Here is a 16,204-nt window from a genome sequence, read left to right as displayed (position 1 = left end):
TAAGTTAAATTTTCTTATATAAAGCTACTGAACTGTAAAAATGACATTTGTTTGATTAATGTCTCTCACAGGCAGGGACTCTGTGACCTCTGCATATTTCTGTCAGGTATCATTTAGGTTACAGTTAAATTTGGATTAGGATCAAGGAGAGACTCGATTTCACTGTGACGATGAGTCCCATTTGCAGATAATTAGTGTGAACTAATTTTTTTATAGGTATGGGATGCCATGATAAGAAGGGGAGAAAGAACCACAGAAGTGACTACACAGAGCAGATTTTATTTCTAAAATAAAATAAAGTACATTTTCAATATTTCTCTGTCATACTCACCTATTTGACATTTATTTATTTCATTATTTACCATATTGTATGTTTTCAGTTACCCATATTAAACCAATTTAGATTATTGTTGGAGAAAACTGGGTTAATAATTTAGATTACCACAATTATTATTTCCCAAATATAATATATTCAATTAGTAGCTAATATAGACAGTTATAGTAAGATTATAGTTATAATCTCTACTTATTAGGAATGTATTTAGCTGCAAGTAACAAAGCATTCAACTACATTCAACTATAATATTTTAATGAAATAGTTTTGTTCCACACAAAAATATAGAAGTCAAAAGATAGGCCTTTTTTGTGTGTGTCTTCAGCAGCTCCGTGGTGCCAGGCCCAACATCTCTGTTCATCAACTTACAGTCACAAAACAGCTGCACAGCTCCAGGTACTACATCTGCATTTAAAACAGGAAAAGAGGTGGAAAGTGATAGCCAGACATACCTGGGTGTTTTAATCAGAAAGAGAAAAGCTTTTCTGGAAACAATGTTAGTAGACTCCTTAAATTCCATTGGCAGGACTGAGATGTGCAGCCACCCCTTATGCCATAAAGACTGAGAAGGCAAAGAAAACAATTATCACCACTGGCTTTGACAATTGTGATCCAAATCAGATCCAGGGTGGCAAAGTACATTATCGTTTTGAACAAATGTGAGGCTCTGTTAGAAAAGAAGAAGGGAGAAAGGATGTTGAGCAAGCAATAAAATTGCCTGTCCTACATTCATAAATAGAAATCAATGATTCACTCACTCATTGCCAAAATCTGCAACCTGGCATGCAGGCTCCAATCTTCAAATTCAAAGTACTTATCACACTGACAAGTCAAGCACATCATCTTGGCATAGAAAGAAGAGTGCTTCCTACCGATTTCCATGGGGTCCTTAATATTTATCATAAGAACTGAGACTACATGACAGCAAAACTTAACTGATGTAAAGTTTTCTTATTGTTCTGCCATCATTTGTAAAGAGCAATAAGGTGTAAAACAACAAAGTGCAGATTATTTGCTTTGCCGTACAGTGCCCAGGTCATTGTCAATGGCTGTTAATCGAGTTGACAGTACTTAATGGGAAATTCATAGACACTGCATAAGACAAATCTGGGCTTGCATCTAATTTCTTCTCTTCCTTTCTACCTGATTGTTGGTAGGTTACTCATCCTCTTTCTTCCTCATTTTTCTTGCCTGTGCATGAGCATAATCATCCCTAACTTGTACCAAAGCCTTGAGGATGGAATGGATAAGGTAGATGAGCATTCAGGATGCATCCTGGTGTACCCTTCTGTTTCTCTCCCTCAAAATGGAACTTACCATGTGAGCCAACCAAGAACTAAGGAGAACTCCTGTCTCTCATGGGATTTCAGTGCTGGTTTTCAATCTTTTCTGTAAGCATACGGATAAATCCCTTCATTTCCAATGTTACAAAAACACTTTTCTTTTACTGAGATAAAGAATTGATTGAGACCCTTCCAAGTTTAAATCCATAGTCCTCGAAAGTAGAAAACAGCCTTGACAATTCTTATAATTTAGAGTTTGGAAGTTTATAAAAACATATATCTCAGTCACCAGAGATGAAGGAGGTGAAGTGAGTTACTGTAAAGGAGAAGGTAAGCAGGTTCTTAAATTGCAGTCATCTTTCCAGGCTGTGTAAGATCCTTCTGTTCTGACATTTTCAGCCCTCATTAAAGCCGCCAATCTCTCCCTTCTCTCATCTCTTTCTTTCTCTGAGCTTATTTTATATCCAATCTAACTTATCAGTTTTTAAATGCTTTTATATATGTTATTTGCTTTCTCCGCTTCAAAAATGGGTACTAATAACACTTTTTCAGTGGAATTCTGTGGAGCAGAGAGGGGAATAAATGAGATAATGCTGGTAAAAGTGCCTAGCACAGTGCTGGACTCATTTTCAGTCCTTCATAAGTACGTGTGTGTGCATGTGTGTGTGTGTGTGTGTGTTTGCTGACTACTTACTCATCAGAACTTTTCAGAGTAATTTTCATCATTCTTTGAATAGTTTTTGGGTTGCTATAAATTTCCAACTTTTTCCATTTTATTCATTATAGTCTTTCAGAAATCTTCCCGAGGGATATAAGGTACCAACAGATGCTCTGCCTACACTGAATAAACATTTCTAAACCATTACATTTATTTTTAAAATCTTTTTTTATCTATCTGTAAAATTTTGTCTACAACAAAGACTGCTAAAGTTAAATCAATGGGGAATAGACTTGATGTGACTTTTGTCTGGAAATATCTCCTAAAAACAGCAAAATCCACTTCTCTACAGGAAAGTTGTGATGAAAAGACTTGCAGGGCAGAACTGATTCTCATATTAAAAAACTAACACCCTGCATGCACCAGTAATTCCTTCCCAAACATTCATTTTATGATGGGTAGACACAGTCTTAATGGCAAGTTAAAACTGTATTTGAGGGATTGTTTTTGAAAATTGGAGGCACATTAGGCATGAATCTCATTTATGTAGAACTAGAAAGAAGAGCTATGCTGCTTACAAAGCATTAGAACAAAATGCGTATCATAAATAAAATAAAAAGTCAGACTTAGGGTTTTATGGCTAAATTGATTATGCTGATTTGGGTACCTTTTCTTTCCTGTTCTGAAAAATATTTAAGTAATAAAGTTTTAATTGCTATGTGTACCAATTAAGAGTTCTAGGCAAAATCTTTCCAAGCAAATAATAAATGATTCAAAGCTATAAATAAAATGAAAATAGGCTAAAATAGCAATGATAGACTGTACATACAAATGAGCACACTGGGGGCTTCCCTGAAGAAGAAAAGAAAAACCCCCCTTTTTTTACCATCATCACTTTTTAATGCAGCGAGGGAAAAGGCAGCGTTAGCAAACAAAAATTGCTTTTCACTTTGCCAACAAGATAAATAGAATGAAATTTCAATGAAAATGACTGGAAAAATGCATGATTGATGCTAAATTTGCAAAAATTCCAAAGATATGGGTACAGTTTGTCATAAAAATGATGTCAAAATCTTTTTGTTTTGTCAGAAAAATTATGCAAAGAAAAAAAATTGCCAATTTTCCTCCTCCAGCTCTAGTCCTTGCCTATTCTAGAATCTGTTTGCTTTTTGAAGAAAAGAGACAGGAATATTTTTACTTTCAAATCTTTTATTTTACTAATCACTAAGAACATGTAGCAGATATGTTTCTGTGGGAGCTTTCATGAAGATAATGGGCCTGCAGCTGTCCCTCACCGCATCAGGGGTGCACCAAGGGAAAAACTGCACATGAAAGCCCTTTGCAAACTTCAAAATGGCCCCAGAAAGTTCATTATCCTTATTAGCTCAGCGTTGAGTTAGATACATTCAAATACTGTTTGTGGGATGGAAAATTGGATTCTAAACTCTGAATCAAAGGGAAATTAGATATCCTCAGAAGTGAGGATGAAAGATAAGAAAAACAAACATGATTTGACTAAGATTTGTAGATTAGGTCTATACTCAGTCCTTATCTGTTATAACAACAGTAACTAACTATTTTTTTAATAAATCAAAAGACCATAGACTGTAGTATGCCTGAAACTTCTCTAAATGCCCAGCCCTTAAAATGTAGAAAATCTAGCATAGGAAGTCTATAAATACATTTTCAATAAATGAATGATTTTCTACTAACGAAACAGGCATAAGACTGGATTCTTTACTTGCAGTATCTTATTTAATCCTTACTTTAAAATATAAAATAAGCTTGATGCTCAATTTTTTATTTAAAAAAACCTGAAACTTGAAAAGGTGCTGGATAATGTGCCAGGCACTGTTCTAATTATTTCACATAATTGTATCATTTAACTTTCACTGCAATTCCATGGGGTAAACTCTAATATTCTCATTAAATGACAAGAAAACTGACACAGAAAGAAGTAAAACTACTTGCCCAACAAAGAGGCTCACTAAACAAGATTTATTCCCAGCTGTCTGCCCTTAGAGACCTTACCCCTAACATTAATACTATGCTGCTTGCCCTGTTGCACACACAGCAAGAATGTGGTAGAAACAGGATGCTGTGTTATATACAAACTTGCTTGACTCCAAAGCATGATTTCTTTCCATCCCATCTCCAGAAGAGCACTTCAAAAAATTCCTCAAAAAGAATGTTGGAGCAAAAGAAAGTTGCAGGATTGGGAAATCTCTGTAGAAAAAAAACTGAAGTCCATAAGCTCAGGGGTCAGTTTTATTAAAGGTGCCAGGGAGCCAAACAGGCAAACAGGGTTGACATGAAGGAAGTTTACCAGGCCCAGAAGAGGGTCTTCATTCCATTATTTAGGAGCAGATGACATTGAACTCATTAATGCAATTGGTCCTTAAGAGAAAATCAAGTATAAGGGCAAAACAAATGTTTTACAACTCAATTTCTATACCAATGTAAGCTAGATATATGAAGCTAGAAAGATGTCACTGTTAGAGAAGGCAGTGTGGTTTAATTCTGGTATAGGAACTATTAGCTATATTTGAAAATCATATATAGCATGTCTTGTTTGGCAGGAAAGAGCAGGTGATGTTCAGTTTTGTTTAATTTAAAGGCCCTTCTGGAAATCAACTATAATCTTCAGTTGGGCCATAGTGTTGCCTTCTGTTAAAAAATTAAATAAATACAGCTTGCACTAGAGCAAAGGTCATTAAAAATTCAATCATTTTGTTTTCAAATTAGACATAAAGTTCTTCTTTAAAGAATCAAAAAATCATAACAATGAAAGGGACTTCAGAGATACAATTAACTCAACCCAGTGTCTTTAAACCCTATTTCCTCTAAACTTCTTTGAACTAGTTCCACTGAAAACTCCTTCGGTCAACTAGTCCATTGCGTATTCATTGTAACAATAATATTTGTGAATAATACTATGTGCCAGGTACAGCATTACTTGAAATGAAAATAAGAGGAGTACAAAACCACATGTATACTTTTTACATGATTCACATATCCTTAAAATTTTACCCAAATGCTTCATTTTCTGTGTGACAGATAGATAGATAGATATAGATAGATAGATAGATAGATAGATAGATAGATAGATAGATAGATGATATAGATAGATAGATGACAGTAGGTAAGTAGGTAGATAGGTAGGTAGGTAGGTAGGTAGGTAGGTAGCTGGATTTCCACCACCTTTCTTTGTCTGTTATGACATTGACAAACTTGAAGAAAATCATCTCTTTTTTTCCCCATTGAGACAGTCTTCATTTTGGGTTTGCCTGATGTTTCCTCACGAATAACTTCAGTTTACACATTCCAGGCTGGAATGATACATAATTGATGTTGTGTCCTTCTCAAGTGTTCATACCTGGAGGCCCATGAAGTCACATTCCCTTCATTGGTGATATAAGTTTGTATCACACAGTCAAGATTTGTACGATTTCACCACTATATAATTACTATTAGGTAAAAACTATGTTGAATAGAATTACAAAGAACTATGTAATTTATATGGCTATATTATAAAAACTATGTGCAAAGTCTATAATTATATATAACTATCATATTCTATATATACCAACCACATAGTTACTATTATATCAGTACTACTTTTTATCTTACAACTATAAGAAATCTGTGGAGACACACTTTAATGCCATGCAAATATCTTGCTCTTAATCAAAATTTCTCTCTGGATTGATGTTTCTTTTTGAATCTAATCCTTAGTATGAGGTTGCAAAATGTTGATTTTCTAATTGCAGTACTTTCTCCATATTTACCAGCAGGCACTTGGGATCCTACTGTAGGCAAGAGATCTCCCTTTTTTCCCACTTATTTATTTATCTCTATTTTTGGCAAGGATTCACAAATTTTTATTTTTTTCAATAATTTATTACTCTATCTAATTGTCTTGGTGCTCAGATTGTCTTAGATGTGGCCAGTGGGAACCCCTTCAAGCTGTTTCTGTGTCTGTGTCTGTGTAATATGTCTCATGTCTCATTCTTTTTTTTTTTTTTTTTTTTTTTTAGCATTTTCTCACTTTCTGGAACAACAAGGCATTCCCAGCTCACCTTGTGTCTACACTGCTTCAGCCACGGAATCAGCATTTTGTTGAGGAGTCCTAATTCCTTTCTGTAGGGAATAGTATTAGAGAACAGGACCTAGTTGCGAGTATGATAAACTTTATTTTCAGTCGTTTATCATTCCTTAAGGTAGAATTAAAAAAAAAAATAGAGCTGTCAGGAGTCTTCCACCAATTAGACCATGAACTCTTTCCCATGTGTGTGGGATTTTAGTGAGACCTTGAAGAAGCTATAGGAGGGTAAAGGAAGAGGAAGTAATGGAGATGAGAAAATAATAAAGAGCTCTCTGAATCCCATTCCTGACTTTTTCAGGAAAAATCTCACCTCTAAACATCAAGAAGTCACTTTATAAGTCCTAAGCTAAATGTTTTATGAAGAAATTTCATCCCAGTTTGCTTTCATTCTATAATTTTTATTATCATTTCTTAATGTTTACTCAGTGAAAACTAGTTCTATAAGATCCACTTTATAAAAATAAAAAAAAGCATTATGGCCAAATAAGTTTTGGCAATGATGCTTACCAAAATCCCCTACATAAATTCACAGTACACATTAGCGAGTTTTAAAGGCACTGATAAATCCTGCATTAGAGACACAAGTGGTTAACTTTAATCCAAAATTTCCACTCTTACTTGAATCTCCCTAATAACATCTGTCATCATCCTTCAGAGCATTATTTGGAAATGCTAATTTGGATATTTGAAGGTAGTAGTAAGTTGCCTTTAAGGTAATTCTTTTCCATCATTTAATCTTACACAACCCTCAGAGCATCTCTCTATTATAGCTTTTAGTAAATTGTTTTGTAACCAGTTATTTGCTTATTAAATAGTTGTATTTGGCAGAAACATCCTAAAAAACAGAAATTTGTTATTTGCCTTTTTTTTTTTTTTTTTAAGAAGAGTCTCACTCCATCACCCAGGCAGGAGTGCAGTGCTGCAATCTTGGCTCACCGCAGCCTCAACCTCCCAGGCTCAGGTGATCCTCCCTCCTCAGCCTCTAAGTAGCTGGAACTACAGGTGTGCACCACTATGCCTGGCTACATTTTTTGTATTTTTTTGTTGAGGCAGGGTTTTGCCATCTTTCCCAGGCTTGTCTCAAACCCTGAGCTCAAACAATCCATCCTCCTTGGCCTCCCAAAGTGCTGGGATTACAGGAGTGAGCCACCACGCCCAGCCTTATTTGCCATTTCTCCTACAGTATTTGGTATTTAGCAGGCATTCAAAAAATGTGGTTAAATTAAAATATTACATGTCCTAAAAGATAACAAATTCTTTTGAAATTTTACCCTAGTTCAGGGGTTGCTCTTCCCCTACCTCTATCCTCCTGGAACAACCACAGTTACTCTCCTTCATCCTTAAAGAATAGATTCCCATTTTGGAAAGCAAAGCAAAATAAAAAATTTAGTATTGAGAGTTGATCTGGCCACTTGGAACAATGACATTTTAAGTGATAGGCATGGCCTCCACCTCCATGTGGCCCATGACTACATCGAACCCAATGTACAGAGCAATTTGTTCATCACTCCCTGTGTCCTTCCATGCCCTTCTAGATGCTGCAGTTTCAGTGGTAAATAAGACAGACAGGATTCCTTCTCTCATGGAGCTAACATTCTAATGGGTGAAAACAAAAAGGAAATGAGTAAAGAAACAAATCAGAAAAACCTACAGAGCCCTAAGCACTTTGAAGACAATAAAACAACCTAATAAGCTAATGAGTAGAGTAAGTGGGGCTAAAGCTTTGAGGATGAGAAGAAGCCAACACTTTGAAAATCTGGGAGCTGAAAATCTCAAGAAAAGAGGCCGGTAAGTGCAAAGGCCCTGAGGCAGGAAGTGAGTGGAGAGAAGAGCGCCATAAGTGGCCAATGAATCACAGGCATCATATGATATTCCATCACTGTGCTGCGGGGAGAGGCTATTCTTAGCAGCAACCTGTGAGAGAGGCATGAGATGAGAGAGTAAATGATAAAGAAAGATCTAAGAGCTATGAACAGCCGTAAATAAATTCGGCAAGGTTTTAAAGGCACGTGATGGGTGATAATGTACAGGACCTAAGCGAGCGATGCAGTGGGAAAACTGCCACTGCCTCAGCTGCTCGAGGCTCTAAATCTCCTTGTGCCTCTCCTTTCACTTTTCTCTTTCTGTCTGTGTCTCCTATGAATGCCCTTCCTTCTGGGTTTGCCTCCTCCAACCCACCAGCTGGCCGGGTCTCTCTTTTCTATTTTTGTTCTCTCTTCTCTCTTTGCCTTTGCTTATTTTTTCTGTGGGTCTCAGCTTCCCTGATAACTTGGCTTTTTCACTCATGTTAATTTATTTGACAAATCTTCACTAAATCACTTCTATAGACAGTCACTCTTCTGAGTACCTGAAGAAGATGCTAAGATGAATTAGCTTTAGTGGGCCCTGCCTTCAAGGAACTTGTTGGTTTCTATGAGAGACAGATTAGCACGATTGCAATGCAGTCTGTGCTATATAGAGGCATATATTCACTGTTGGCTTCTTACCACCATAGCTCTTTCTCTCTTTGCCTTAAGCAATCGTAATATAGCAAGAGTCACTTGATAGTCCTGCTTTTAGCTCTCTGCCCTGAAATCTATTTTACATTCTGTCTTAAAATCAATCTCCCTGAAACACTGCTGTTGTAATTTTCTAAGTCAAAGTATGCCTCCAAAAATAAAAAGTAAAGGCAATGTGGGACCCTGGATAAGATCCTGGAACAGAAAAAGAGTATATCAGTAAAAAGAAAGGGAAAGAAAAGAAAAGAAAGGAAGAAAGAAAGAAAGGAAAGAGAGAGAGAAAGGAAAGAAAAGAAAGAAAAAAGAAAGAAAGAAAGAGAAAGAAAGAAAGAAGAAAGAAAGAAAGAAGGAAAGAAAGAAAGAAAAGAAAGAGAGAAAGAAAATGTGAAAATCAAAGTGGTCTGAAGATTAGTGAATGATATTGAACCAATGCTCACTTCCTAGCCTTCACTGATTGTCCTATGATTTCATAACATGTTAACATAAGGAGAAGCAAGGTCAGAAGTATGCAAGAACAGTCTGCATAATTTTTGCAACTTTTCCATATATCTAATATTTATTGAAAATATTAAATATTAGTTAACATTGGATTTTAAAATAAGAAAGAACACCTATCATTTTAAAATGTTCAGGGACAGAAGAAAACATATTGTTTCTAGGGGCATTATTCTTATAGCAGAAAACCTAAAAGAACCCAAAGGTCAAACAGAAAAATGTCAACCAAAAAGTATTCATACAATAGAATTCAGTGCAGCAGTGAAAAAATGAGTGGCCTGCACCTTCACCCATCAACGCAGATGGATCTCATCGATGAGCTTAGAGCCAAAGAAGCAAACCAGGGAAATGCATATGGTGTGAGCTCCTTTATCTTAAGTCCAAGACCAGGCAAAACTACATAAAATACCATGTACAGACATGTCCATGAGTGGTAGAAATATGAGGAAAAGCCCAGGGTAATGACCACAGAAGTCAGGCTGGGCTACCTCTGGTGAAGAAAAGTGGACACACAAAACAGAAGGAGCTCTAAGATTCAGGCCATCCTCTTGACCTGGTGCTGCACATATGTGTATCTGTTCATTATCATTCTTCCTTGTATATATATTTTTTATTATCCTGAATTCGTATTGTGCCTAATGGTATAAAGTAAATACATAAATCATGTATCATTCAAATATAAATGCATGCTCCAATACTAGCAAGCTGTGTGACTCTGAGCAAGTTACTTTTCTTGCTTATTTCTCACTGATTGTCATGAAGATTAAATAAAATAATGTGTAAAAACACTTAGTAATGCTTGGTCCATAGTGAACACTCAATAAATGCTAGTGTTAAATTTTTTTTCTTTTGATAATAATAATAATAATAAAGAAATAAGAAAGGGTCTTCTCAAGCCATAGTAAACCATTTTTTAAAAATTATTCTTACTATTATTGTTATTATGGTGTTGAAGTAATAATGGCTAACATTTATTGAGCCAACACTATGTTTCAGCAGCTGTGCTAATTCTAAAGGGGCCCAGGAATTTGGATATTTAATTATTTAGGTGATTCCACTACAGGTGGTCAGTGGATCACATTTAGAGAAACAGGTCTCTAAAACAGCATTGTTCCCCAGATACAGGATACAAATGTTTTTAAATGTAGGGTTTTTTATTATTCAAGTATGGTAAAGCCAACAGATCAGAAGACAACTGCCATTGAAAAGACAACTTGTTATACTCACAGATCCCACGAGGAGAGGCCACACAGGGAAGAGTGAGGCACTCAGGAGGCAGAGGGAGCGACGGGAAAGTGTGAGCAAGAACCTTTACTGTGGTTTCTGCAGGAAGGAACAGTGAGGCAGAGTAAGAGGCTTTGGACTGGCTACTCTGAATAATTATAGCAGGTTCTGGGGCACAGGGACTGTCACCAGCTTCCTAGTACCTGCCCCTGGGATGATTAGGACAGAAGGATAGAGGCCCAGAGTGTAAGAGCCCAATAAAGAGATGGCTGTGGCTATAGTAGATTGATTGCTATGCACATGAAAGGTGTCTTGGAAGTGAGTCCTTTACTATCTCTAGGAATTTGCTAGTCCCAGGAGGGGCAGGCCCCTCAAGGTCAGTGTGGCCCCAGGATGAAAAAGCATCAAACACAGAAACTAGAAAATATGGTTATTAAAGCCAGTCATTGATGTAATTTTTAATTTCCTAGGAGCCATTGTATTAAAGTGAAAAATAATTTTAACGAACTGTTTTAAGACCATATATGCAAGATATTATCCTTTTAACATGTAATTGATATTAAAATTATTGAGATATTTTCTGTTTAAAAAATACTTTTTAACACTACACCTTTGAAATCCAGTGTGTATTTTACCCTTAAAGCACATGTCAATTTGGACTAGATGTGTGTGGCTAGTGCTACTGTTTTGGGACAGTGTAGAACTAGAGAGCCATGGAAAAATTCATTGGGGTTGACGGAGACTTAAGAGAAATCTGAGCATCTGTTTGGTGGTGGCAGCCATGTGCCTCATTAAAGTAATCTCTGTCCTCTCACCTTCTGACCTCTCCCCAGCATATCATCAGCACTGCTCTTGTCTTTTCCTAGGCCCCTCCCCCTTCCCCTCCCCTCATTACCATGTCCCCATTTCCCTGTCATCTCCTCAGTCCCTGTGTCTCCCTGTTGTCGTCTTTCCTGGGTTAGACAAAGGAAAGATGTTACTATGGCTTTTCTCCAGTTGCTATCATAGAAATCACTATTGCTTGGGAAGGGGCTGCAGACTGACCTTGGTTGAGAGAGGGGTGCTGCAGGAAATTCCTGGACTGGCTTAAGGTGCCAAAAAACAAAAGTAAAAATATGTAATCATGAGTCCTTGTATCTAGTGATGTAAGCACAGGCAATACCCACCCAACAATAGAGCTTCTTGGTGATGTGGATATAAAGAAGGAAAACAGATTTGTTTTTGTTGTTGGTATTGCAATATATACATCAGATAAATAAAGGCTCACAATGTCAATTTATATTATATTAAAGGGAAAAACAAAAAAAAATAAGTAGCTCGCTAGTCTGAAGAAATAATAACTTCAAATAATGGGATCATGTCTGCTCTTTGTTTTAATGTGATACGTTTTTGCCTCCAATCATTTGCAAGTTTTACCAGCTCTCTTGGTGAGATTTAAGACAATTCAAGCAGTTTTAATGCCCAAATCAACAATGCCCAAGCCAGATGCCACATGACAAGCTAAGTTCCCCATATAGTGTTCCCTTGGTTCCAAGCTCGCTCGTCCTTGATCTCTATTTTTAAGGTGTAAATCTGGCACACAGAAAAGTGAGAAATATGTAGCTTTGTCCTGAGCCAGGAATCCTGTGAATATATCCCAGGCCAGAGAATCCACAGAGCTCAGCACAGACCCTGTGACCTGAGAGATGCTCCTGTCTTCACTGTGTTTCCTATAAATACTTGTTGACTACTGAACTTCACAGAAAATGCTAGCAACAGCAACATTTTCCAGGACTAAGAATTTAGGCCTACCTCTTAAAGTCTTATAAAAGATTAATAAAAATCTGGCAACGTATGGTAATTGACAATGTAACTTGGGTAGCAGGTGGAAAAAAAAATCTGGTTTCCATTCTTATTTTCAGTCAAGTTACCCCTCATGAATACCTCTTGTAAAATTCCCTGAAAGGACAGGATGAACTTGAACTTTAAATGATCTTGAGAATAATGCATTGCTTTTTCTTATAAAGTTTGGCTTAAACACACACATTGGCTGTGTTAAAATGGAAAGCAAAAAATATGGCTGAGTTCTCTTTCTCAATTACTCAAGTGACAGAACAGGATTCTTCAAAAGATTTCTCAGAAATGGTCCACCTTCATAATTTCAAGTGAAATTGCTAGCCTATCTTCAGAACACAAGTTTGCACTAGCAGAATATCTGCCTGATAAAAGGACACAACCCAGTACTAGGTAATCATTAGGGAGACATTATTATTATTTTGCTAATTAGTAAAAAATCATTGGATTTCCCGTGGCTTCTTCCTGCTGAGCAATCATTTGATCTTTCTTATGTTGACAAACATGCACGTCACGAATTCTGCCTCATTTATCATTTGACAGGGACAGTGTTTGCTTCTTCGTGTGTGAAGAAAGGAAAATTTAGGGAGAGCAAACAGGCAACAGGAATCAAGCAATAACTCAAACTCATTTTCCTTCTTAAAAATAAATAAATAGAGACCTAGGTAAGTGAATGAAATTGGTGCAATACCTTATTTTTTTAAACAAACTGACTTTTATGTGCTTTGGCCAATGCTAACATAGATGTCACATTGTTTAAGAAAAAAATAAATCAGAAAGTGAGGAATTTTTGTGTCTTTAATATTGAAACAGAAAGCATTTGATAACCTAACAAAAGCCTAAAAAATCTGATTAAATAGTCAAAATTTTTGGATGTTCTTCTTTCTGTTTGAATTAATAATATTGAACATGCATTTGGCTAGAAAAAAGATAAAAAGGACCTTCTCCTTGCTTCTCCTTGGTTAAAATATAAGAAAAATGTTACATTCTGTGTAAAACAGACTTTCAAATTCAGTGTGACGATCATTTGAAATTCCAATCAGGCTGCTTAGATTCTGTTGCTAAAAAAAAAAAAAAAAAAAAAAAAAAAAAAATCAGTAACTAAAATAAGGTGTCTAATAACTACTTTGGGAAAGATACATTTGCTTCCATTGCTTCTGTAGAAGAATACATCAGACGGATTTGGCAAAGTTTTGTGGTTTGGGCAGCCCTGGCTAGTTAAGAGGAGCAAATGCTTGGTTGACTGGTTATGGAGAAATCATCATTATGATAAGATAAAAAAGTCAGTTGAAGGGTTTCAAGTAAGAGGGCATTTGTATGTGAACAAAATGGCAAGTTGAGACAAGAGTGGGGAGAGTGGGGAGTCATGTATGTTCCAGCTTAGAATAAACTGGGGAGATTAGCCAAATATTTAAAGTGAAGAGCTGGATTGAGAGCCTAATGTTCCCAAATAGCCTATTGGTTCTATGTTCTCTGTAATCTAGGGTGGATTAAAACTTTACTTTCTTTATCTGCAAAATAAAATTGCCTTGCCATTTCACCCAGATATGGAGATTTAGCTTTAGATGGACCCAAAATTCTTAACAATGCCAGTGTAGTGGCTCCTCCATGAATAGTGAAAACAATCTTAGATGAAAGATGGAATAGCTCCTGAGATGTGAGAAACACAAGTCAAGGGAAATTCCCTGTGTCTTTAAGTTCATTGTATTGGTTCAGTGATATCAATACAATAAATCTCCCTTTATGTAAATGCCTTCTAATTTTACTAATTTTACTAAAGTTTGTTCATGAATTTCACTTGTGAGTATACTTTAGTATTGAGGAAACAGGACCAAACTGCATTTTAAAACAACTTCCCGCCTGCTCTAATATTAATATTTTACAGCTTATTTATGCTATGAGATTAAGTATGAAGCATTCAGCATTCAATAATTTCAACTTTCTTGAATGGCATCCCAACAAATATTAGATTTTTCATGAAACAAGAAGAAACAATAAAAGAAAAAAATGACAGTTCACAGATAATTTGCATGGCAGTTTTCTAAAGGTTGAATGCGCTACTGCCCTTTTACATAGGAATTCTAAAAGGTGAGATATTTTTCTAATTCATGTGATATTGATATCTGTGGAATCCAGGTGGCCTGGATGTCATGCTTTAAGTTAGAAAATAGTTATTAGCTAAAAAGAAAAAAAAGTTAAATTATGGTGCTATGTAAACTTCATTTAAAGTGCTTTTTAAGCCATTTTAATAAACGAAAGCAAATTTACCATAATGAAAGATTAAGCACAAACAAAAAAAATCCTTTCTTTTATTTACATAATTATATCTCCAGAAGACACTGAGTATACATCGTTTAGGTACTACTTAAGTGCCATCTCAAATGCTTTTAATTTTTGTTAAATGATCGGGATGAGCTTACCACAGTATTTGTACATGACTTTATTTCTACCCCAAAATTTTGCAAGAAAAACAAAGTGCCAGAGTCCTTATCCCCCTAGGTGCCTCTGTGGGACACGTTTTTTAGCTCATGTTTTTACAGATAAGATCAACTCCTTAAGAGTAAGATGCTTTCTTCAGAATGTTTGACAGATTTACAGAGAAAAATCCCTATTTTATTCACTATTTGCCAAAACCAAAAAATACTTGTTCTCATTTTAAATGGATGCATGATATTAGCAAACAGAACATTCAAGGCTTAACTCAAATGATTAAAAACTGTAGCTGTCTCATTAATATAGGATTTTAAGGTAATGGCACAACGGCTCATTGGTTCTTTGTGTGAATAATGTGATCAAATGAAAGGGGGAGGGGAGGAAGGCTGAAAGACTATGGAATCATGAGAGCTTATTTCCATTGCCCAAGAGGAAAATATATAGAATAGATTCCCCCCGCCCCCCGCTTTCTGTTCTCCATGACAATGATTTTGAAATGTTGAAATATACCTTTCCAGGCTAGTGTTTGTCAATATCGATGGCTAAAATGTACCTGGAGGAAAAAGCAAACAAACAATATGCTTATTAACTTGGATTATTAACAATAGACCACCTAATTCTTTTCCACTTGAAATTATAATGGTTATTTTTATTTTGATTATAACTGGTGTATGAGTCTCCAGGTATGATGAGAAAAGGAACACACACACACACACACACACACACACACACACTTCTGACCTACTGCCTTTATTTGTTATCTATCAACACATAATTTCATGTTTCCCCATTTGAATAGTATCTTTGCTCCAAACCTAGGAAATTATTTCACAAACAATACCAATTAGTTCCCATCACAATCATTCTCCTACTAGGAAATATCCCATTTTCCAGATACAAAAGTGAAATCACAGGGAAAGATTATTTTCCAAACAAGAACTAAAAGTGATTTTTAAAATATAACTCCTTACTCATTTTTTCTCAAGTTTTTACATCATTTCTTATCGCTCTCAAAAATCTACACACATGCAATTGAGCCTTTAAATCATGTTATATGACCATTGAGTTTGCTACGTAAGAAGAAAGAAACACACCACTTTTAAATTATTACTTTAAATAAACAAAATTATTTAAAGTAATAATTTCATGCTTTGTCAGCATGTCATGTACTATCAAAATTATGGACAAATACCCAGATTAATTTGTTCAACAGTAGGGTATCACTGCTTACAATATAAGGTTATGGAGGGTTTTTTTTTCCTTTTTTTATTCCAAATCCTATAAAATAGAGCAAAAATAAACAAAAGAAATACATGAGATATATACACATAGTGTGTAATC

At 35.8% G+C, this 16,204-nt stretch overlaps 1 long non-coding RNA gene across 1 annotated transcript; it reads right to left on the bottom strand.

Moving 5' to 3' along the window:
• Nucleotides 1–283: 283 nt before the first annotated feature.
• On the bottom strand, nucleotides 284–15,417 carry LOC134730978 (uncharacterized). The gene is made up of 3 exons (XR_010112941.1): nucleotides 15,374–15,417; nucleotides 10,601–10,696; nucleotides 284–739 (listed from the first exon to the last, which is right to left on the bottom strand). It is a non-coding gene; the product is annotated as an uncharacterized LOC134730978 (long non-coding RNA).
• Between the last annotated feature and the right edge of the window lie 787 nt (nucleotides 15,418–16,204).

Source organism: Pan paniscus, chromosome 7 (assembly GCF_029289425.2).
Source record: "Pan paniscus chromosome 7, NHGRI_mPanPan1-v2.0_pri, whole genome shotgun sequence".
NCBI classification, from domain to species: Eukaryota; Metazoa; Chordata; class Mammalia; order Primates; family Hominidae; genus Pan; species Pan paniscus.
This window is presented reverse-complemented; position numbering and strand designations above follow the sequence as displayed.